This window comes from Triticum urartu, chromosome 1, assembly GCF_003073215.2.
Source record: "Triticum urartu cultivar G1812 chromosome 1, Tu2.1, whole genome shotgun sequence".
Lineage (NCBI taxonomy): Eukaryota > Viridiplantae > Streptophyta > Magnoliopsida > Poales > Poaceae > Triticum > Triticum urartu.
The window spans coordinates 582278739-582304002 of record NC_053022.1 but is presented as its reverse complement, the minus strand read 5'-3'; the positions used below and the strand labels follow the sequence as shown (position 1 = coordinate 582304002).

At 46.5% G+C, this 25264-nt stretch overlaps 1 long non-coding RNA gene across 1 annotated transcript; it reads right to left on the bottom strand.

Annotated features, from left to right (window-relative positions):
- Nucleotides 1–14771: 14771 nt before the first annotated feature.
- On the bottom strand, nt 14772–17949 carry LOC125532468. Its single transcript, XR_007294159.1, has 4 exons — nt 17653–17949; nt 17385–17479; nt 17223–17305; nt 14772–15258 (listed from the first exon to the last, which is right to left on the bottom strand). It is a non-coding gene; the product is annotated as an uncharacterized LOC125532468 (long non-coding RNA).
- Between the last annotated feature and the right edge of the window lie 7315 nt (nt 17950–25264).

Here is a 25264-nt window from a genome sequence, read left to right as displayed (position 1 = left end):
CCTATGGGATTAGTTTTAAACCTCAATAATTGTTATTTAGTACCAGCTTTGAGCATGAACATTGTATCTGGATCTCGTTTAATGCGAGATGGCTACTCATTTAAATCTGAGAATAATGGTTGTTCTATTTATATGAGAGACATGTTTTATGGTCATGCCCCGTTGGTCAATGGTTTATTCTTATTTAATCTCGAACGTGATGTTACACACATTCATAGTGTGAATGCCAAAAGATGTAAGGTTGATAATGATGTCCCACATACTTGTGGCACTGCCGCCTTGGTCACATTGGTGTCAAACGCATGAAGAAACTCCATGCAGATGGACTTTTGGAGTCTCTTGATTATGAATCATTTGACACGTGCGAACCATGCCTCATGCGTAAAATGACCAAGACTCTGTTCTCCGGAACAATGGAGCGAGCAACAAACTTATTGGAAATCATACATACTGATGTGTGCGGTCCAATGAGCGTTGAGGATCGCGGTGACTATCGTTATGTCCTCACCCTCACTAATGACTTAGGTAGATATGGGTATGTCTACTTAATGAAACACAAGTCTGAGACCTTTGAAAAGTTCAAGGAATTTCAGAGTGAGGTTGAGAATCAACGTGACAGGAAAATCAAGTTCTTATGATCAGATCGTGGGGGAGAATATTTGAGTCACGAATTTGGCACGCACTTAAGGAAATGTGGAATAATTTCACAACTCATGCCGCCTGGAACACCACAGCGTAATGGTGTGTCCGAACGTCGTAATCGCACCCTATTGGATATGGTACGATCTATGATGTCTCTTACCGATCTACCGCTATCATTTTGGGGTTATGCTATAGAGACTGCCGCATTCACTTTAAATAGGGCTCCTTCGAAATCCGTTGAGACGACACCGTATGAATTATGGTTTGGCAAGAAACCTAAGCTGTCATTTCTGAAAGTTTGGGGATGCGATGCTTATGTCAAGAAACTTCAACCTGAAAAGCTCGAACCCAAATCGGAAAAATGCGTCTTCATAGGATACCCTAAAGAAACTATTGGGTATACCTTCTATCTTAGATCCGAAGGCAAGACCTTTGTTGCCACGAATGGATCCTTTCTAGAGAAAGAGTTTCTCTTGAAAGAAGTAAGTGGGAGGAAAGTATAACTTGATGAAGTATTGCCTCTTGAACCGGAGAGTGGCGCAGCTCAAGAAATTGTTCCTGAGGTGTCTGCACCGACTAGGGAGGAAGTTAATGATGATGATCATGAAACTTCAGATCAAGTTGCTAATGAACTTCGAAGGTCCACAAGGACGCGTTCTGCACCAGAGTGGTACGGCACCCCTGTCCTGGAAATCATGTTGTTGGACAATGGTGAACCTTCGAACTATGAAGAAGCGATGGCGGGCCCAGATTCCGACAAATGGCTGGAAGCCATGAAATCCGAGATAGGATCCATGTATGAAAATGAAGTATGGACTTTGACTGACTTGCCCGTTGATCGGCGAGCCATAGAAAATAAATGGATCTTTAAGAAGAAGACAGACACGGATGGTAATGTGACCATCTATAAAGCTCGGCTTGTCGCTAAGGGTTATCGACAAGTTCAAGGGGTTGACTACGATGAGACTTTCTCACCTGTAGCGAAGCTGAAGTCCGTCCGAATCATGCTAGCAATAGTCGCATTCTATGATTATGAGATATGGCAAATGGACGTCAAAACGTCATTCCTTAATGATTTCCTTAAGGAAGAATTGTATATGATGCACCCGGAAGGTTTTGTCGATCCTAAGAATGCTGACAAGGTGTGCAAGCTCCAACGCTCAATCTATGGGCTAGTGCAAGCATCTCGGAGTTGGAACATTCGTTTTGATGAGATGATCAAAGCGTTTGGGTTTACGCAGACTTATGGAGAAGCCTGCGTTTACAAGAAAGTGAGTGGGAGCTCCGTAGCATTTCTCATATTGTATGTGGATGACATACTATTGATGGGAAATGATATAGAATTCTTGGAAAGCATAAAGGCCTACTTGAACAAGTGTTTTTCAATGAAGGACCTTGGATAAGCTGCTTATATATTAGGCATCATGATCTATAGAGATAGATCGAGACGCCTCATTGCTCCTTCACAAAGTACATACCTTGACAAGATATTGAAGAAATTCAATATGGATCAGTCCAAGAAGGGGTTCTTGCCTGTATTACAAGGTGTGAGATTGAGCACAACTCAATGCCCGACCATGGCAGAAGATAGAGAAAAGATGAGTGTCGTCCCCTATGCCTCGGCCATAGGGTCTATCATGTATGCCATGCTGTGTACAAGACCTGATGTAAACCTTGCCGTAAGTTTGGTAGGAAGGTACCAAAGTAATCCCGGCATGGAACATTGGACAGCGGTCAAGAATATCATGAAGTACTTGAAAAGGACTAAGTATATGTTTCTCATCTATGGAGGTGACGGAGAGCTCGTCGTAAAGGGTTACGTCGATGCTAGCTTCGACACAGATCTGGATGACTCTAAGTCACAAACCGGATACGTGTATATTTTGAATGGTGAGGCAATCAGCTAGTGCAGTTGAAAGCAAAGCGTCGTGGCGGGATCTACATGTGAAGCGGAGTACATGGCAGCCTCGGAGGCAGCACAAGAAGCATTCTGGGTGAAGGAGTTCATTACCGACCTAGGAGTTATTCCCAATGCGTCAGGCCTGATGACTCTCTTCTGTGACAACATTGGAGCTATTGCCCTTGCCAAGGAGCACAGGTTTCACAGGAAGACCAGGCATATCAAGCGTCGCTTCAACTCCATTAGTGAAAATATTCAAAATGGAGACATAGATATTTGCAAAGTGCATACGGACCTGAACGTCGCAGATCCGTTGACTAAACCTCTTCCTCGAGCAAAACATGATCAACACCAGAACTCTATGGGTGTTCGATTCATCACAATGTAACTAGATTATTGACTCTAGTGCAAGTGGGAGACTGTTGGAAATATGCCCTAGAGGCAATAATAAAATTATTATTATTATATTTCCTTGTTCATGATAATTGTCTATTGTTCATGCTATAATTGTGTTATCCGGAACTCATAATACATGTGTGAATACATAGACCATAACATGTCCCTAGTAAGCCTCTAGTTAACTAGCTCGTTGATCAATAGATAGTCACGGTTTCCTGACTATGGACATTGGATGTCATTGATAACGGGATCACATCATTAGGAGAATGATGTGATGGACAAGACCCAATCCTAAGCACAACACAAGATCGTGTAGTTCGTTTGCTAGAGCTTTTCCAGTGTCAAGTATCATTTCCTTAGACCATGAGATCGTGTAACTGCCGGATGCCGTAGGAGTGCTTTGGGTGTACCAAATGTCACAACGTAACTGGGTGACTATAAAGGTATACTACAGGTATCCCCGAAAGTATCTGTTGGGTTGACACCGATCGAGACTGGAATTTGTCACTCCGTATGACGGAGAGGTATCTCTGGGCCCACTCGGTAATGCATCATCATAATGACCTCAATGTGACCAAGTGTTTGGTCACGGGATCATGCATTACGGTACGAGTAAAGTGACTTGCCGGTAACGAGATTGAACGAGGTATTGGGATACCGACGATCGAATCTTGGGCAAGTAACGTACCGATTGACAAAGGGAATTGAATACGGGATTGATTGAATCCTCGACATCGTGGTTCATCCGATGAGATCATCGTGGAACATGTGGGAGCCAACATGGGTATCCAGATCCCGCTGTTGGTTATTGACCGGAGAGTCGTCTCGGTCATGTCTGCGTGTCTGCCGAACCCGTAGGGTCTACACACTCAAGGTTCGGTGACGCTAGGGTTGTAGAGATATTAGTATGCGGTAACCCGAAAGTTGTTCGGAGTCCCGGATGAGATCCCGGACGTCATGAGGAGTTCCGGAATGGTCTAGAAGTGAAGATTTATATATAGGAAGTCCAGTTTCGGCCATCGGGAAAGTTTCGGGGGTAATCGGTATTGTACCGGGACCACCGGAAGGGTCCCGGGGGTCCACCGGGTGGGGCCACCTATCCCATGTTGGGGAACGTAGCAGAATTTTAAAAAAATTCTACGCATCACCAAGATCAATCTATGGAGTCATCTAGCAACGAGGGAGAGGGGAGTGCATCTACATACCCTTGTAGATCGCGCGCGGAAGCGTTCAAGAGAACGGGGTTGATGGAGTCATACTCGTCGTGATCCAAATCACCGATGACCTAGCGCCGAATGGACGGCACCTCCGCATTCAACACACGTACGGTTGGGAAGACGTCTCCTCCAACTTGATCCAGCAAGGGGGAAGGAGAGGTTGATGAAGATCCAGCAGCACGACGGCGTGGTGGTGGAAGCAACGGCGATCTCGGCAGGGCTCCGCCAAGCTCAAGGAGAGGGAGGAGTGTCACGGGAGGGAGAGGGAGGCGCCAGGGGCTAGGGTCCGGCTGCCCTCCCCCCCCCATTATATATAGGGTCCCTAGGGGGGCGCCGGTCCTAGGAGATCCAATCTCCAAGGGGGGCGGCGGCCAAGGGAGTGGCTTGCCCCCCAAGCCAAGTGGGGCGCCCCCCACCCCTAGGGTTTCCAACCCTAGGCGCAGGAGGAGGCCCAAGGGGGGCACACCAGCCCACTAGGGGCTGGTTCCCCTCCCACTTCAGCCCATGGGGCCCTCCGAGACAGGTGGCCCCACCCGGTGGACCCCCGGGACCCTTCCGGTGGTCCTGGTACAATACCGATTACCCCCGAAACTTTCCCGATGGCCGAAACTTGACTTCCTATATATAAATCTTCACCTCTGGACCATTCCGGAACTCCTCGTGACGTCCGGGATCTCATCCGGGACTCCGAACAACTTTCGGGTTACCGTATACTAATATCTCAACAACCCTAGCGTTACCGAACCTTAAGTGTGTAGACCCTACGGGTTCGGGAGACACGCAGACATGACCGAGACGACTCTCTGGTCAATAACCAACAGCGGGATCCGGATACCCATGTTGGCTCCCACATGCTCCTCGATGATCTCATCGGATGAACCATGATGTCGAGGATTCAATCAATCCGTATACAATTTCCTTTGTTAATCGGTACGTTACTTGCCCGAGACTCGATCGTCGGTATCCCAATACCTCGTTCAATCTCGTTACCGGCAAGTCACTTTACTCGTACCGTAATGCATGATCCCGTGATCAACCACTTGGTCACATTGAGCTCATTATGATGATGCATTACCGAGTGTGCCCAAAGATACCTCTCCGTCATACGGAGTGACAAATCCCAGTCTCGATTCGTGCCAACCCAACAGACACTTTCGGAGATACCTGTAGTGTACCTTTATAGTCACCCAGTTACGTTGTGACGTTTGGCACACCCAAAGCACTCCTACGGTATCCAGGAGTTGCACAATCTCATGGTCTAAGGAAATGATACTTGACATTTGGAAAAGCTATAGCAAACGAACTACACGATCTTTGAGCTATGCTTAGGATTGGGTCTTGTCCATCACATCATTCTCCTAATGATGTGATCCCATTATCAATGACATCCAATGTCCATAGTCAGGAAACCATGACTATCTTTTGATCAACGAGCTAGTCAACTAGAGGCTCACTAGGGACGTGTTGTGGTCTATGTATTCACACATGTATTACGATTTCCGGATAACACAATTATAGCATGAACAATAGACAATTATCATGAACAAAGAAATATAATAATAACCATTTTATTATTGCCTCTAGGGCATATTTCGAACATCCCGGAGGGCCCCATGGGCTGAAGTGGGAGGGGAACCAGCCCCTGGTGGGCTGGTGCGCCACCCATGGGCCTAGGGTTCGAAACCCTGGGGGTGGGGGGCGCCCCACTTGACTTGGGGGGCAAGCCCCCCTTGGCCGCACCCCCCCTTGGAGATTGGATCTCCTAGGGCCGGCGCCCCCCCTAGGGGCCCTATATATAGTGGGGGGAGGGAGGGCAGCCGCACCAAGTCTCTGGCGCCTCCCTCTCCCCACGTAACACCTCTCTCCCTCTCGTTGGAGCTTGGCGAAGCCCTGCCGAGATCACCGCTGCTTCCACCATCACGCCGTCGTGCTGCTGGATCTCCATCAACCTCTCCTTCCCCTTGCTAGATCAAGAAGGAGGAGACGTCTTCCCAACCGTACGTGTGTTGAACGCGGAGGTGCCGTCCGTTCGGCACTTGGTCATCAGTGATTTGGATCACGACGATTATGACTCCATCAACCCCGTTCTCTTGAACGCTTCCGCTCGCGATCTACAAGGGTATGTAGATGCACTCCCATCTCCCTTGTTGCTAGATGACTCCATAGATTGACCTTGGTGATGCGTAGAAAATTTTAAAATTCTGCTACGTTCCCCAACAGGATGCTATCTCCTTCGTGTCCCCATACTATTTAAAAGAGGCAGTGCTCAACACATGGACAGGTGAGATGCCAGGGTTTAGAGTCGTCAGCAATTTCAACAAGGTAAACGACGGTGAGAGAGTATACATCCCTTATCCAGACCTTCGGCGAACAAGTAGGGGCACACGAAAGGCCCGTTGCATCCGAAACGATATGAACCAATCTGAAGCTGGTGGAGCAACCAGACAATGTTTGTTATGCGCGGCTTATGGGCATAGGATGAAATATTGTCCCGACCTGAACAAAGATGGTGCTTCCACATCGACGACTGCTTCTGCATCGACGACTGCGACAACAGGAGCAAGAGGCAGACGTGGTCGTGGCAGTCAAGGCTAAAGGGGCGGACGAGGAAGAAATAACTCACAAGCTATATAATGTGTCTTACTGTGTTTTAATATGTAATATGTCACGACTATGTTTTAATTTGTAATATGTCAGGACTATGTTTTAATTTGTAATATGTCAGGACTATGTTTTAATTTGTAATATGCCAGGACTATGTTTTAATTTGTAATATGTCGTACTATGTTTTAATTTGTCCTATGTTTGTACTATGTTTTATTTGCACCTGAGATTTGTTGTTTGAATTGCAGATATGTCTTCGTATCCATTGCTTAATGGTAATATCGATAGAAAGCACCGGGACGCCCTTATGGAAGCGGGCAATAACTTAGATGTGTTGGTCACTCGTACCCCAAAGACTAACTGGATGATACACGATTCATGGGTTGATAGGTATGTGTGCATATAATGGAATCCATATAATGACTTACTATGTTTGCTTTTCATAGCCGCTAACAATCTCTTTATTTTGTAGGTTAAGTTGGGTTGGACTTCTACCCTTGGCACGGCTGGTTGAGGGTACATTGGATGAGTGGGTTGATGGTCCGGACTTAGATGAGGCAGGTGAACCATTGCAGTTACACAATAGGCAAGTGAAACGTTTCTCTTACGACAAGTCACTCCTTACCTGCTTAGTAGATAGATGGAGACCAGAGACACATACGTTTCACTTTCCCTGGGGAGAGATGGTGCCTACTTTACAGGATGTGTCTTACTTGTTGGGATTACCTCTGGCCGGTGCTGCCATAGGTCCCTTAGAGGCAGAATCTGGTTGGCAAGCAGCGATGTAGACCCATTTTTTGGTTGCGGTGCCGACTGCTAGGGCCATAGACACCGATCCTCACGGGCCTCTTTTTAGATGGTTGAGCCAGTTTCAGGTAACCTTCACGTCCACTTAAACAAATGTTGTTTTATTTAGTTCCTCGATGTTCATACAATCATTACGTTTCTATGTAGATTGTCTCGTTAGGATATCCCTATGTTCAGTTGTCGGAGGCACAGATTGACCGGTCCCTAGAGGCATATATTCTTTTGCTGTTCGGCAAGACGATGTTTACGGAGAACCACATGACCACTGTCGATGCACGACTCATCGGTATTGCACGAGAGATAGCTGACGCACGTTGCCCTGGGGATATTCTGTAGAGGATTTTTGGTTCTGCTATGTTAGCGGCTACGTACAGAGGCATGTGCAAATCTTGCTTGTTGAAGTCTAGAAAATCTAGTCTTGTTGGATGTCCATTATTGTTGCAGCTTTGGTCATACCAGAGATTCCCTATTGGACGACCCTATGTCTATGTTGATAAACCTTTTGGTTTGGAGGACTTAGCTAGGGCTTATGTGCCTGCTATCGGCGACTTGTCTACTATGGGATCTGTTTGGACATGGCGAGAGGTACTTTTATATTAAGTAACAATTAATTCCATTATTTCTTGCCATTCAATAGTATTACTAATGCTTATTTGTTGTCATGCACAGAGACAGTTTGCGCACCAGGTTAGGGGATGCTATCTGTCCTTCATGGCGCAATTTGATAGTTTGCATGAGGATCAAGTTATCTGGGAGCCATACTCGCCTTAGGCTATATCATCGAGGTGCCCAGTTGGGATTTCTGAATTGTGCACTAGAGATTGGCACTATTGGATGACCAAAGCCAAGTTGGTGTTCGACGTGACGGTTGAGGAGATAGCTCTTCATAGAGTGATGAGATAGTTTGGTCTATATCAAGAGCATGCGATTCCAGATATTCCACACTTGCCAGAACAAGTGCACAAGTAAGTACTAATAGTATTTTAGTTGTCAGCTATGCATTCATAATATACCTAATCATGTATCGCGCATGTCAATCTCAGGGACAGTCGCCTAGGAGGAAACAAGTCCATGGCTTATTGGCTTACGAGCATTACCCCTTACGTTGACGAATGGACTACCGCGCCGACAAATATCTGGGGTGAGGTTCGGCCCTTTAACTGGGAAATGTTCGGGTTGTATCTGCAGCGTTACCAGCATACAACGAGGATCTACGTGGTTCCATCAGCTGCTCCTGATTAGATCGAAGCCCCTCTCACCAGCGATATGTCCCCAATTGCCTCTGTTGTGGGAACCAGACACCACGCGGTACGTGCCTTGGTTCTCATATGTTAATTATTTTGTTAACCTGGACATATTCACTTGGTTATCTATTCGTGGTGTCTATCATACAACGAGGATATAATTGGTTAACTCTTCGTGTATAGGGTGACTTGACAGTACAGGCGCGAGAGAAGGTTTCCGCCTTAATGCAGAGCTTTCAGAGGGGAGAAACTATCCCACCGTGAGAGGGCGTCTCATGGTTGAGGCGTCTTGATGACAAGCTACGAGGGATTTACACGGTTGTTACGTGTAGATGGTCTTCGGATGTTGCACTTCCTCCTCTAGCACATCGTCCGCCACGTCCCTCTGTGCAGCATTCAGAACCACGACCCTCTGTGCACCATTCAGAATCACGACCCTCTGTGCACCGTGCAGAACCTCATCCTTCACAGCCAGGGAGCTCTTCCTGGCATCAACCGCCTCCTTCACAGCCAGGGAGCGCTTACTGGCATCAGCAGATGGAACTAGGTAACACTACTCACTACATTCTTTTGAACATTGTAGTAATCGTTCCTGCATTCTCAGCAGTCACTGATGCTTAGTGGTGGTGCTTCGTTCATGCATTTGTATCAATTTTACATGTTTTACTTTACCGCAGGCGGCAACCAGTCACAACCGTTCATGCATTCAGTGCAGTCACCGATGCTTAGTGGTGGTGCTTCGTACTTTGAGGGCGACGGCGAGGATGATGACCAAGCTACAAACATTTATGACTTCTCGCAGACAGTGTTTCACACTCCACCACCACCACCGACGCAGGAGACACAGACCGTGAAAGACGAGGTTAACTATGGTCATGGTTATCGCGGGCCTCGTCCACCGCCTCAGCGCTTATCACCTTCCGGTCCTCGCCCGAGGAAGACCCCAGACTCGTCGTCGTCCCCCGCAGTGATATGCTTATCTATCTATCTATGAGTCATTATCTATGTTAGTTTCAGACTATTCGCAGCTGTGAGTCAGTATTTATGTATGAGACATGCTTCATGTATGTGTTACTATCGCACTTGCTTCTATCCGATCAGGAGACATATATTGTTTTATGTATGCGAGAGACATATTACTATTAATTCGCGTTCTTATTCCAGTTACATTTCCAAAGAGACTACAACCGATAATTAAGATACAAGTACATCTGAATTAAACGGTGCGGCTAAACTTTTGCAATACATCTTACATACTACAAAATGAAATTCAGATAAAACATAATGCCCTACAATAATACAGTACAAACTAATAATGCAAGTACATCTGAATGAAACGGTACAACTGGAATACATCTTACATACTACATGAAGTCATCATCGCCATCCTCCATTGATGCAGCCCTCTTGCCCTTCGACGATGCGGTCCTCTTGCCCTCCGTCGATGCAGAACTCTTGCCCTTCGAGGATGCAGAACTCTTACCCTTGGACGATGCAGAACTCTTGCCCTTCGACGATGCAGAACCCAGAAGTGGCGGCATGAAGATATCTTCTTCGTCCTCGCTCTCCTCAGTCCATAAAAATGTATTCTTTGCTGCAGTCCTTCTGAAAGTTTCACTCTTCGGCTCCACTACCTTCTTCCACCTTTCATGTAACCTAAGAAGTTCTTTACGTACCTCCTCGTAGGTCCTTTCAGGCCACTCAGACCTACGTGATTCGTGAGCCAACTCATTCATTATGGTGTCACTACTGGTGAGTTCGTCCCATGGAACTATCCTATTGTCCATCCTGAAATCGGTAGCTAGACTCAGAAGAGTCCTGCTCATCTCAGGGTGAAAACTACGATCGAATGGATAATGGGACATCTCGACTACACTACACTAGAATGCTTATCCACCTCCGCCTGAAGGGGGTTTTATAGGTAAAGAGGAGAAAATGGCGGGAAAGAATGACTGCGGTATGGCGGGAAAGGGTTGGCGGGAACATATGGCGGGAAGGGGTTGGCGGGAAACGGATGGCGGGAAAATACATTTTGGCCTAATGTATGAGCCATGCAACTTCAGCCTACACTAGACCAAAAAGGACTCTTCGGCCTACACTTACCAAAAAGTGTATTTCGGCCAAGAGCTGGCCGAAAACAGCCTTTTCGGCCAGGTCCGCACCATTTCAGCCAAGGCAAGGCCAAAAAGTCTATTTCGGCCTAGAGGTGGCCGAAAACACCCTTTTTGGCCAACGCGCGGCCGACGGGGTGATAGTTTTGATTTTTCTCCACATCATACTATAGTTTCCGAATTTGCTATAAAATACGTCATAGTTTTGAAAAAAATCCAAATGGTATATCTTGAAGAAGGACAACTCTACTCTAGAAAAAATGATTTCAGAGATGAATTTCACAAAGTAGTAAACCATACGCTGAAAGAGGATGAGTTCGAGAGAGCCTTGGATGAACTGATTGACAAGTATAATCTGAGAAAGCATCCATACATGACTCGGATCTATGAAATTTGGCATAAGTGGGCGAAGCCTTACTTCAAGGGGGTCTACGCCAAAATGACAAGCACGGAGCTGAGCGAGAGTGCCAATCATATGCTAAAGCAGTATGTACCTCTGGGATGTCCTATGCACATGTTTGTCAAGCAGTATATGAGGCTACAGTTCGGTAGAGATTAGAAGAGAGTTACGAGGAGAAGCGAACAAATGTTGTAAGTGTAATATGAACATAACATGGCATCAAAATTTGCTAAAAGGGAATTGGATTGGTAACTCCAGATGTTGTTTTTGTGACCAAAATGAATCGATTAAACACCTCTTTCTCCGATGTCCGCTTGCATAGTTGTTATGGCGATCAATACATATAGCTTTTAACATTCAACCCCCCAACGAGCATAAACACGTTATTTGGGACGTGGCTTATTGGAGTGGACAAATATATAGCTAAACGTATTCGGATAGGGATATGTGCACTCTTATGGGCTATATGGAACACGAGAAATGATATGATTTTTAATGGGACAAACTTCACTAAGTTTTTGCAGGTCATCTACAGAGCTACAGCTTGGATCCGTATGTGGTCGTTACTCACTCATGCGGATTTTAAGGAGCCTTTGGATATTGGATGCAACCGCTGGGAGACGGTAGCACGGGCTATCTTCAGCGGATTTGGATGGCGACTTAATAATAGGCTAGGTGTGTAGGCATCGTAGTCTATTCTTGATTGCCGGATGTGGAGCGTTTTCGCCGAGTGTGGCACGTTACAGACTTTTTTTCTTCTATTTGCTTGGACTATGAGCAGCATTGGAACTTAAGACCTTCTTGTGCTTCTTAATAATATGACCGTATGCATTTATCGGTGCAGAGGCAGAAGGTTTTCTTCCTTTTAAAAAAAATTGAGCAAGATTTGTCCTTTTTTTTTACTTTTACAAGGTGGCGTTGTCGTCAAGTGCAATATGTCTCTCGAGCGGCATGTTAGTAAAGTTTACACAACGGCTATGTTTGAGCGGTTTGGACATTTAATTTATAAGGCTAACGCATACCGGGTTGACACGATTGAGAAAGACAAGCTGTGCCTTCCTGCAAAAAAAAAAGAGAAAGACAAGCTGTACCAACTTACACATACACAGGCAGAGAGGAGAGAAAATTGGAGCAGGGTAGTGTTCGAAGTGAAAATGATCGATGCCAGTGAAATGTTTGAGTGCGAGTGCTCACATGATTAGGATATGATTTATTTTGCTGTAAATTTTGATAACTGAAATGCTTCCGTAATTTAAGATGTTTGTCTTGCAGGTAATGAATGTGCTTAATACTCTTTCCGTCACATAATATAAGACGTTTTTTCACACTAGTGTAATATGTTATAGGACGAAAGGAGTATCAAGCACATTCATTACCTGAAGAGATGGAACGGAAGCACGGGATGTAAGGACCAGAATAGAAATCGTTCGATGACGCACAGACACGCATTGCTTTAAGTACGAGCAATGGAATTATGGCCATGTTTATCATGATGATGTAGAGGCCGGGGTCTTTCCCCTTTTTGAAAAAAAATGTACAATGGAGTTGGTCCGTCTGAGAGACGCAAGTGTAACTGCTTTTGATGAAGGTATGAAGCTACTGAAGGATGGCATAGCTGTGCTGGTCAAGCAAAAATGCTAAACACACGGTGTTGGAAAAGAGTCCAAAACAAATCTTGAAGTAGTAGACGAAAGTTAAATTGAACCCTGAACTTATAGTCCAGCACACTGAACTTTTCGATTCTAGTCTATTTTGAACCTTGAGAACATTCTCTTTTTTTTTGAGAGGTAAAACACACCTTATTGATCATAAACCACAGTTTGTGGGATACAAATTGCATGGGGATTCACAAGCCACAAATGGCGCCCCTGCTGAAGAGAAAGGGAAGATCTAGCTATTTTGTGAGCATCTACATTCAACGCCCTACCTTCAAAAACAAAGATACAGTTAAATGCCGAAGCACGCAGTATGATCTCTGATATGACGGCTCCATGCCTCCTTGGCACTTGTTTATATCATTAACTACCTGTTTAGAATCTGAAGCAATAATGAAGTCATGGATCTGAAGATCTTCAGCCAGCGACAGCGCCTCCCGACAGGCTATTGCTTCCAATGTTGCCACATCCACCAGACCACCACTCCTGGAATTACTACTAGTACAAATGCCCGTGTGTTGCATCGGGCGAAATATTAAGTATAAATTGCTTCACGTGCCATTATGCAATATTTTTGTAATAGAATTTTTGCAAACTTCAGAAATAAGGTCAATGTAACCATTGAGTGTAGCAATTATGATCTTGACATACCGCGGTCTAGCAGTGTTCGTGCAACAGAACTGTAATGACTCAAATTGCTATCTTTCCTCTAAAAGAAACAGAACAAGGCAACTTGCAAAAAGTAAGGCTTGACAATGTTTTTATCTGTGGGGATGACCGGCCCTGTTTGTCCTTCCTAGGTTGTGACACCGGGACGACCCAATACAAATTATGGAATGCTGCTAGTAATTACAAATACTTTTTAACAGAGATTATGTCTCATAAGACCACACATAGCTGAGTGCCTGAGTCAAGCATAAAAGGACATCTCAAACCAGGTTTGTCCAAAATGTCCATTCATGCCCATGTAGCCACATCACACATCAACAAAAGTTCATCCAAATAGAGCTCAGCAAGAAAGGCACATATAATGGCAAACATGGAAACATGAAACGGAAGTACATGACTATAGAATCTACCAAAGAAAAGAAAATACAGCCCTGATGGGGAAACCAGTTCATGCTGTTGCACTCCAAAAAAATATTGAAGAAAACAGAGAAGGTCAGCCTCTAGCAAACTTTTGAAGATAAATCAGACTAAAGAGTTATCACTTAGACTCTACCCAAATTGGAGATAAAAGATGTAGTGAACAGCAAGGAAATTCTGTGGTGTGTGTGATTAGACATGCCTAACTTTAAGCTTAAATTAGAATTCATGCATGCGAAATAACATCTCTGTGCAACATGCACGTACTATTTCTGATACCTTGCTCTGAAGTGTATTAAATTAGCAACGGACAAAGGCTGCACATGTATTGGTTAGGGGTCATCACGGATTGGAAGGAGGTCTACAACAGTACCTTGCTCTGAAGTGTATTTGCTAGGATTTTGATTTGGATAGGTACAAGATCAAGGAGGTCCTTACAGGGGCAGTGGAGAGGTGGGTGAATACCTGCGCAAGGCCGAGCTGGGTACCCAAACATGGCGAGTGGACTGGAACCAAAGCAGCGCGCCGTCCGGGATCCGGGTCCTCTCCTCCGACTTAACCTCTTCATGAAAGAAAGAAAGAAAGAAAGAAAATACCTTGGACCCAAAGAAGCTGAGTATGCACGGCAAGATGTATAGCAACCCCTGAGAAGATACGAAACCTCGCCCATTGCTTAATCTCCTGCCAACCAGACGTACAAACAGAGTACACGGAACCAGCATACACATACGCTCTTCATAGCATACAAAAACAGAAGTACCAATTCCAAGAAAATCTTGTAGTACAGTCTATCAGAACACAACATATACACGCATGTACACCATGATCATCACTAAAAACAGGCCACTCCGGCTGGCAAAGAAGTGGCAGCAAAGCTCCCGACAGTACACTTGTCGTCGTCAGGTTTTTCTTTCTATACTTAACATGTAGACCTCAGAGTCATTTACTTATCCATAAGGTACAGTCTCCTGCGATCATCATCTGCGTATCCAGAGTAGCTATTTTGCTGATGAGAGAGCCCCTGTCATCTAGGGTAGGACGCAAGAAGACATCTACCTCTGTCACGGACTCACGGTATCTTTTTATTCGTCGTCATACACCAGAGCTTGGCTGAAAGACTGCAGTGCAGCGATGAGGACAGAGGAAGCTTCTTCTGTGTCCATGGGATCATCATCTTCAGTTTCTGATTCATCCTGTGACAAAGAGGGATTTCAGTGCATGCAAGAAAAACTGTGCAAGGCTACAGATTCTGATGATACAACATCAATTTACTTAAGCTCTTACACGGGCAGTGAAGGTCAAGGTGAACCTAAGGAAATATCATAGTCGGCAAAAAAAAGTTGAAAGAAGACAATCAAATTAAAATCATGTAACTAAATACATAGAAGAATCTTCTTATAAATAAATCACGAAACCAATATTTTGTCCGATATTCAAAGAGCTATGTTTGATTGACTCTTCTATATTGTACAATGCTCTATGGCAACATATAAATGAGAGCCAAAAGAGTATTATTAAAATTGCATGCATGCCTTATCATTCTTGAGAAAATTTGTAGCGCATGCCTCATGACATTTAGAAGAAAATTTTGGATAACATGTAGGTGCTAGCACTTTGCAGAAGGTACCACAAAACATATAATCGCATAACAATGGTTCACATGATTACAGAAAAATTGAGAGAGAGAGAGAGAGAGAGAGAGAGAGAGAGAGAGAGAGAGGCAGCAACTGGTTGGAGTTTGAGAAGAACTGCAGCAACGGGTTTGAGAAGAGCTTCAAAAGAAGTGCAGCAGCAGCAGCAGCTCTAGGAGAGATGGGACAGCCACAGCCAGCAATGAGCAGAGAGGAGAGGCAGCAGAGCCAAGGCAAGACTACTACGGAACCTACGACTAAGTCGAACTATATACTTTTACGATTGATGGGCATACTCGCGACTTCACCCATAATAATTCAAAAAAAGTTGAATCCTTCATTTTTCAAATTTGAGCATTGGCGCATATCCACTGTATGGATTAGTCATATTATTAGGTTGGATCAGTATATTACTCAACCTTCATGAATATTTTCCTTTTGCTTTCTTTTCGGTGTTTTCTTTCTATCTCTCCCACAACCCCCTGTATCCTCTTCTATGTCTCCGCTACAGTTGAGTAATACATGGTTCAGGCCGGTGTAAGCACGCCGTAGACGAGTCAAAAAAATTTAGTAAATTTGTCACATATACACAGTTTGTCGAACCAATTCCAATAATGATCAATAGACATGCATATCTCTGGAAAAAAAGGAACACACATGCATACAGTGGAAGTGTCTCAAGGGCCAAACTATTGTGGAAACTATCATAGCAGAAATCATATTTTTCTTAATTTGGACTAAAAGGGGATGTACAAATTCTTAAATCTGTAGAAAATTATAGATTCATAAAATTCACTAAGTGATTATGTAGAGAATTAGAGATTCATCAAATTCTTAAATCAGTATTTTCATAAAACAACATCTGTTAATTTGGAACTATTTGATGTTGATTGTTCGTAAGCCCATTTAGTTAGAGAAGGTTCTCAATCAGATACCATCCCGCTTTCATTCAATTAGGTTCAGCAAATTCCTGTTATTACCTTGACAGTGCCCACTGCTGGACAGAGTTAATATTTTTGGCAAGAAATCTCTGTCATAAATGAGTCCAAATTTATCTATATGTATTATGTATGTCCCCAATAATAGAAAAACATTCTGGTCCTCTTCCTCTCTAGCAAATCTTCGTCAGTGGCGGGGATATGCCAATAACCTTTCTCCGATTTCTAAGTTTCAGAGGTAAAGGGTGAAACAATTAGAAAGTCAACAAAGGGCTAGATGAATCTGATTGAAGAACAAAAGACAACAGAATATCTTGTTGTGCATAAATCATCAATTATATGTCCAATTAGTACTGTCCAGTTAAAGGTCCAAGCAAGAATCATAGATCTTACAACTGTACTTCCGAAAAGAACCATTCAATGTCAGATTTTTATCATTGATAAACGTCAGAATCTCATATCATACAGTGATAATCCTCCTAGATTAGGATTATACCAAATTAGTGAATGAATAAAATAACTACAATTTGGAGCTTCAAGTAAAACAAACAGTTAACTTAATTCTCTAGTCAACGGCTATGTTGGTACCTGAAGAATCATTCTGCCCCTGCTGTTAGTTCAGCACCTTGGTCCCTCATTCTTGGCGCAGCATCCGATCCCAAATCTCCAACCTGGTAGCGAATTCTGGTCAACAAATAGTAGCATGGAATACTTCTACAACTAACTTAGAATCAGACAAGACATGCTTACCATGTTGGCGTATATGACACTGGAACCACTCATGCAACCATTGTCTAGATGCGTCTCTTTAGGTTCAAAACTCTGAATTTTAGAGATGCACTTCTCTGAAAGCATAAAGATGCCATATCAGACTCAACACTTGGCTCAACAAATCATACAGTTCGGTGCAAATATTTATACTACTTTCATGTGCAAATCCAAGTGAGAGTAGTATATTGGCAATCCATATTTCAGATGGAAACGGGGAAAATAGAAGTGTGATTTTAGAGGTGAATACCTTATCCTCCAGCTCATGGATAAAATAGCCACAGTCAGATGCGTGCTAGGCGACAGCCTCCTGCTCGGAGGTCGTGGCTCTTCTTCCACCTCCCTCTGCGCCCGTTGATCTAGATGGAACAGGGAGTGCCGCATCCTCGTGCGACAGATCCATTGACCCGACTCCCGCCTCTTCCTCGACCTCTTTGCTGCGTGGGCGGCAAGACGACGACGTGCAAGAGAGGAGTTGGGGGAGAAAGAAAGAAGGAGCGGCAGAGGAGGCATGCGGCTCCCGAGCTCAGCGCCGCCTTGTCACGCCACCTGAGGGTGCCACACCGAACCAGAAGGATCCGGAGGGCTAGTGGGTCCCGGAGTCAGAGACATGGCGAAGGGCTGGAAGACTGGGAAGCGAATCAGCAGACCGAATCGACTGTCGACAGCTGTGGCGTGCGTGAGTGGGTGGTATAAGTAAACGGTGTGTGTGGCGTGAGAGGGTTATGGATTATTGTATTGCCTGGACCGGAAGCTGATCTTCCTAACCTCTCCTCTATCTATACAATTTCCCTTCCTTCGCCGTTCCCCTCTCATCCCCTTCTCCTACCTCCAGATCTATATCCTCGGTACGTTACACTTGGTATTAGAGGTCACTTCGATCCTCGGCGACCTGGAGTTGCCGGACTACCTACGGAAGCCACGCTACCTCACCAAACAAGCCCAGCGGGCGACGGCCATGGAGGAACAACTTGCGGCTCTGATCCAGTCCGTCAAGGAGAGCCGCGCGGCCACCGACGCCAGATTGGAGGCCATCCAGACATCGCTCAAGCTGTGGAGGCCGGCGGTGTCCAATCTCCAAGGTCAACTCGATGAGCTGCGTACCCAGGTGGGCCGCATCGCGCTCCATCCAGCGCTCGCGGATCCGGCGGGGGCGACAGATCCGACGGCCGCCGTGTCTGATCCAGTGGTGGGAACAGTCGCGCCGCCACCAGCGGTCGACCCGGGGCACCACGGGCCGAGTGGCCACGGCGACATCCATGATTTCGGGGGTCTGGCTCATGGGGTGATCACCACCCTAGTGCCGCCTCCGGCCAACGGTGCGTCCAAATCTCCACCCTTCTCTCTTGTTCCAAGCAGCACATCTGGGGACGGGGGGCATGAGTTTGACCAGCGGCAGCACGCCCAGCATAATTGGGCTTTGCCAAAACTGGATTTTCCATCCTTTGATGGAGATAATCCGCAATTTTGGAAGAGCAGGTGTGAAAAGTACTTCGATGTCTACGGAGTTCAACCTGAACTTTGGGTGCGGGTAGCAACCCTGCATTTCACGGGAAATGCGGCTCGCTGGCTGCAGTTGCAGGAGTCACAGGGCGCATCCTTCACTTGGGAGGCTCTGTGCACAGCGCTGTGTAGCAAGTTTGGCAGAGAACAATACCAGACACACTTGAGGCAATTCCACAGTCTTAGACAAACTAGTTCAGTCCACGAGTACATGAGTAGATTTGAGGAACTGATGCACCAGATGTTAGCACATAACCCTGGCTTTGATTCATTATACTTCACCACACACTTCCTAGAAGGGCTTCGCACTGATATTCGTGTAGGCGTTATGTTACACCAACCAAAAGATTTGGATGCTGCTTTTTCCTTGGCTACAATGCAGGAGGAGCTGCTGGAGGCGTTGCCTCGGAAGGAATTTCGGCGACAAGATGTGCCACAACAACGAGCTCCACCGCGTCCGTTGCTCGCACTGGGCGCACCTCCAGCTCGTCAGCTGTTGCCAGCACCACCGGTTGCAGCAGAGGACCGTCGAGGCCTGGATGCAGCGCACGGTGCAGATCAGGGTGAGCGTGCCGACAGAAGGGCGCGCGTAGAAGACCGAGTCGCGGCTCTGCGCAACTACCGGCGCGCGCGAGGGCTGTACTTCAAGTGTGGCGAGCGTTGGGGCCAAGGCCACCAATGCGCAGCCACGGTTCAGCTGCACGTTGTAGAAGAGCTTCTCGAACTCTTGCAAGCAGAGAACCAAGCGCCCAGAGGCAAGATGGCGAGTCTGACGATGAATTTCTGATGTGTATCTCTAAGGTGGCAACAACAGGTCAGACAACGCCACACACAGTCAGATTGTTGGGTCGGATTGCGGGCAAGTCCGTGCTCATCTTGGTGGACTCTGGGAGCTCACACTCATTTGTTAGTGAGGCTGTGGCTGACCATCTGCAGGAGCGAGTGCAGCAGGTTGATCCTATCACAGTAAAGATCGCTGATGGAGGAGTCTTGCAGTGCGCAGGCATCATTCCGAGCTGCGAATGGACGACACAGGAGCATAGATTCAAGACGGACTTACGCGTCTTGTCGCTCGGCTGTTATGACATGATAGTTGGCATGGATTGGCTGCAGTGCTGTGGACCAATGTGGGTGGACTGGGAGCAAAAAACCTTGCAGTTTGAAAGAGACGGCCAGACAGTGGTGTTGCAAGGGGTGCAAAGCAAACTTCAGCAGGTTCCCCGGATCTACATGGCTCAATTACAGGAGCTGGTGGATGACCACGCGGTTGCCTGTGTGGTCACGCTCTACCCAGTGGCAGATCAACAGCCCAGGCAGCAAACGACGGACAAGATGCCGGAAGTAGAACAACTACTGAAGGAGTACGAAGTGGTCTTCTCAGAACCTCAAGAATTACCCAAACACAAGTCATGGGACCACACAATTCCCTTGATGCCCGGAGCAAAACCTGTTAACATCCGTCCCTATAGATATACTCCAGAACAGAAGACAGAGATCGAGAAGCAAGTGCAAGAAATGCTTCGCGCAGGTCTGATCGTGCCTAGTACAAGCCCATTTTCATCACCAGTCCTGTTGGTCAAGAAGAAAGACCAGACTTGGCGGTTTTGTGTGGATTTTTGGCATTTGAATGCTATCACGGTCAAGAATGCTTATCCGCTGCCGATCATTGACGAGCTGTTGGATGAGCTCGCAGGGTCAGAATGGTTCTCGAAGCTGGACTTGAAGGCAGGGTATCACCAGATCCGGTTGGTGGAGCAAGACGAGCCGAAAACAGCCTTCAAGACGCATCAGGGGCAGTTTCAGTTCAAGGTGCTGCCGTATGGGGTAACAGGAGGCCCGGCCACTTTCCAAGGTGCCATCAACACTGTCTTCCGGCCGTTGAACCGACATGGAGTGCTTGCATTTATGGATGACATATTAGTTCACACGAAGACATACTTGCAGCATCTGGATATTCTTCGTCAAGTGCTTCAACTCCTAAAGGAAAATGATCTGTTCGCAAAATGTTCCAATTGTTCTTTTGCCCAACGAGAAATCAGCTATTTGGGACACACGATTAGTGGAGCAGGAGTGGCGACACTGGATGAGCATGTGCAGTCGGTGAGAACCTGGAAACAGCCAGCAACAGTGAAGGAACTCCGTGGATTCTTGGGACTGGCAGGATACTACCGCAAGTTTGTGCGCAATTTTGGTATCCTCAGCCGCCCTCTCAACGATCTCTTAAAAAAGAATGTGCCATTCGTCTGGACGGACACCACAGAGGCAGCCTTCCAGGCTCTGAAAACAGCACTCATCGAGGCACCCGTGCTTGCGTTATCGGACTTTTCCAAACGGTTCGTGGTGGAAACCGATGCGAGTGCCACAGGCATTGGCGTTGTACTGATGCAAAATGATCACCCCGTCGCATATTTGAGCAGATCCCTCGCTCCCCGCAACCTGGGACTATCGGCTTATGAGAAAGAGTGCCTGGCCTTATTACTTGCAATAGATCACTGGCGTCCATACCTGCAGCACTCTGAATTCACCATTCGTACGGATCAAAAAAGCTTGCTGAATTTGACTGACCAGAGGCTAAACACCCCAATCCAGCAGCGGGCTTTCACCAAACTTGTGGGGCTACAGTTCAAGATTCAGTACAAAGCAGGGGCGACCAACCGAGCAGCCGATGCACTGTCGCGCAGAGTGCACGACATACCGGAGGAATTGGCAGCCGTGGCAGTGTGCAAACCAGCCTGGCTAGAAGCCATCATTGATAGCTATCGGCAAGACCCTACAGCGCAGCAATTGTTTACCAGATTGTCGTTGGATCCAACAAGCGATGAAGGATATGCTATTCAAGATGGTGTGCTCAAGTACAATGACAAGATTTGGATTGGCAATGACGTCGAAACCCAGACCTCCCTGATCAAGGTGTTGCATGATAGCGCGACGGGAGGACACTCAGGATTTCATGCCACCTACAACCGAGTGCGCAGGCTGTTTGCATGGAAGAACTTGAAGAACATGGTGCAGCAGTTCGTGCGCCAGTGCAGCACGTGTCAGAGAGCTAAAACAGAACGGGCGTCCCCCGCAGGGCTACTCCAACCACTACCTATCCCCAAACGGCCATGGGCAGTAATATCACTGGATTTCATCGAAGGGTTACCTAAATCAGGAGGATATGATGTGATACTGGTAGTGGTCGATAAATTCTCCAAATACGCACACTTTGTGCCCATGAAGCACCCGTACACAGCACTGACAGTCGCCCAGATATACATGCAGCAGGTCTTCAAACTACATGGGCTTCCATTGGCATTGATCTCAGATCAGGACCGTATCTTCACAAGCAACCTATGGCAGGAGCTGTTCCGTCTCTCTCAGACACAACTGCGTATGAGCTCTTCTTACCATCCCCAAACGGATGGGCAGACGGAACGTGTGAATCAGTGTCTCGAGACCTACCTACGCTGTTCAGTCCACTCTTGTCCGCGCAACTGGTGCAAATGGCTGTTTCTTGCGGAGTACTGGTACAATACCACCTTTCACTCGGCGCTGGGGCGAACACCATTTGAGGTTATCTATGGGACGCTGCCCCGAGAGTTTGGGGTAACTCAAGTTGATCAGTGCACTGTTCCGGACTTAGCGACGTGGCTAAAGGAAAGAGAGGTTATGCTCGACCTGCTCCAACAGCAACTCAAGAATGCCCAGGACAGGATGAAGAGGCAAGCAGACAAGAAGCGCACGGACAAGGAATTTGCAGTGGGAGATTGGGTTTACCTTAAACTACAACCGTTCATACAGAGCTCAGTGGCGCGGAGGCCATTCCAAAAACTCGCCTTCCGCTATTATGGCCCATACCAGGTGACTGCTAAAGTTGGGAAGGTAGCGTATCGTCTCGCGCTGCCGGAGACAAGTCAGATACATCCAGTGGTGCACATTTCGCAACTGAAGCAGGCCCTGGGAGTGGACACCACTGTGGAAGCTGATCTTCCGCCGGAGCCCGCGGTGCTACAGATGCAACACGAACCACTCCAGATCCTGGCCAGTAAAGAGGTGAACACCAGCGCAGGTAACCACTCACGCTACTTGATTCATTGGGCAAATTTGCCCAGGTCTCTTGCCACTTGGGAGGAGCCAGAGGAGCTTCAGCAGCGGTTCCCGACGTCAGCGGCTTGGGGGCAAGCCGCAGCTCAAGGAGGGGAGATTGTCACGCCACCTGAGAGTGCCACACCGAACCAGAAGGATCCGGAGGGCTAGTGGGTCCCGGAGTCAGAGACATGGCGAAGGGCTGGAAGACTGGGAAGCGAATCAGCAGACCGAATCGACTCTCGACAGCTGTGGCGTGCGTGAGTGGGTGGTATAAGTAAACGGTGTGTGTGGCATGAGAGGGTTATGGATTATTGTATTGCCTGGACCGGAAGCTGATCTTCCTGACCTCTCCTCTATCTATACAATTTCCCTTCCTTCGTCGTTCCCCTCTCATCCCCTCCTCCTACCTCCAGATCTAGATCCCTCGGTACGTTACACGCCTCCCCGCCATGTCCACCGCCCCCTGCAAGCTTGCAGCGCCGTGGTCCGTGGCTTCGACGCCGGCGAACTCCTCGCCCCGGCCGACTCTCCATTTTCGCATCCTTCTTCTCCATGTGCGCCTCCCGCCTCGCTGCTGCCGCTTGATGCCGCGCCCGAGCGCAGCGCTGCCTCGACGCCTCGCTGCTGCATCCCGGGAGCGCAGCGCCGCATCCCCGCCTCGCTGCCGCGAACTGACGCGGCCGCATCTCCCAAGCCCAGCGCCGTCTCCCGCGAGCCCACTCGGAGTTGTCGCCGCCGTGAAGGGCGCTGCCCGCCGCGCTGGAAAGGAACGTCTGGATAAGATAGAAGAAAGGACTGCGGGTTGATTTCTTACAAACATAGGGTTTTTTTGTAAAATCAAAACCGTTTTCTCATATCCACTTAAACACGCAAAGTAAAAATACAAAAGAAGGATTCACACTTGTGACCTGCAGCTGTTGAATTCCTCCGACTAGACACTAGAACCATTGGCTATTGTTTCTATATTGAGAGGCCCAAACAATTAAACCACATAGAGCAGCATCGAGATTTGAAACAGTTTTTGTAGGGCAAACAAATATTAAAAACGTGCAGGCCAGATATTTTTTTTTTGAAAAATCCCTTTTTTTAAGTGGGAACACTTTTTGAAAATTCAGTGATTGCTAAGTCGATATCTCCCCGTAAAGCTCAAGTAAAATCCTGTTGATGTAGCACTGCTGGATGGCCTAGTATTAGACGCAAAGAGATTGTCTAGCTCTAGAAGGCAGGCCCAAAGCAGCGATGAACCACCCAGTTATCACAGCTAATGAGGGTAGTCCCGCAGAGTAAGGAGGCGCACTGACTAGACTGGTTGCACCTGAGAAGAAGAGGAGAGCAGGGAGACCTACGACAAACAGGGATAAAGCACCACACCATACGAGCAGATAACCAAATGAACAAGACCTTTGCAGGGCGGACCCAGGATTTTTTTTTTCGAAACGGAGGCAAAAACGGCGGACCCAGGATGAAAAGTGAGAGGGGGCAAGGATGAGTGGGAACTATTTTTGCGAGTGGATGCGTAGGAACATTTTTTGTGGATTGATTACAAAAACCGACCACGCAATCATACATATAGTGATTAAGAAAAAATATATTATATACTTATAAGATAATTTCATCACACAAATGAGAAGTTCAACGCAGAAAGTCAAAGTAAACTAACTATTTAGACAAAATTTCTTGAAATGTATAGTACGTTGTTCCTAAATGGCAAATGAGAACATCGATCTACTTGAACGACTAGTTGTATGGATTTCATTCTACTCACAAAGACTCGGTTTTATCTAAAATTATTAATATTCAAGTTAAACTCAGCCAACCCAATTTTTAATAGTACATTATACGCACAATTGATATCCTAATAACAGACAGTAGGAATCTAACATGTAAATTGGAATAGAAGAGCAATTTAAAAATTAGAACCGCATTTTTTTTCATGAACAAGGCTCCATTATATTAATTATACCAAAAGAATTGCATATCTAAAAGGTTTGCAATATCTACTACAGTTAAAGGAAACGAGAAGCTGAAACCACATAACTAATAAAATGTATAAAGAGGGACATTGGGAAGAGCATAGAGCTTACCTTGTTGTATCTCGTATTTATACTAGTAGTTGAGTAGCACAGAGCGGCAGCAATCTTGCTAATTCCAAGGACTAAAAAGAGCCACGGCAGAGGGGCAACGGTGATTGCTGGCGCCGCTTCGTACCCGTCCTAGATTGTGGTGTGATTGCGTAATTTTGTATGGTGCGCATGGGCTAATATATGACCAGACCAACTCGTATGCAT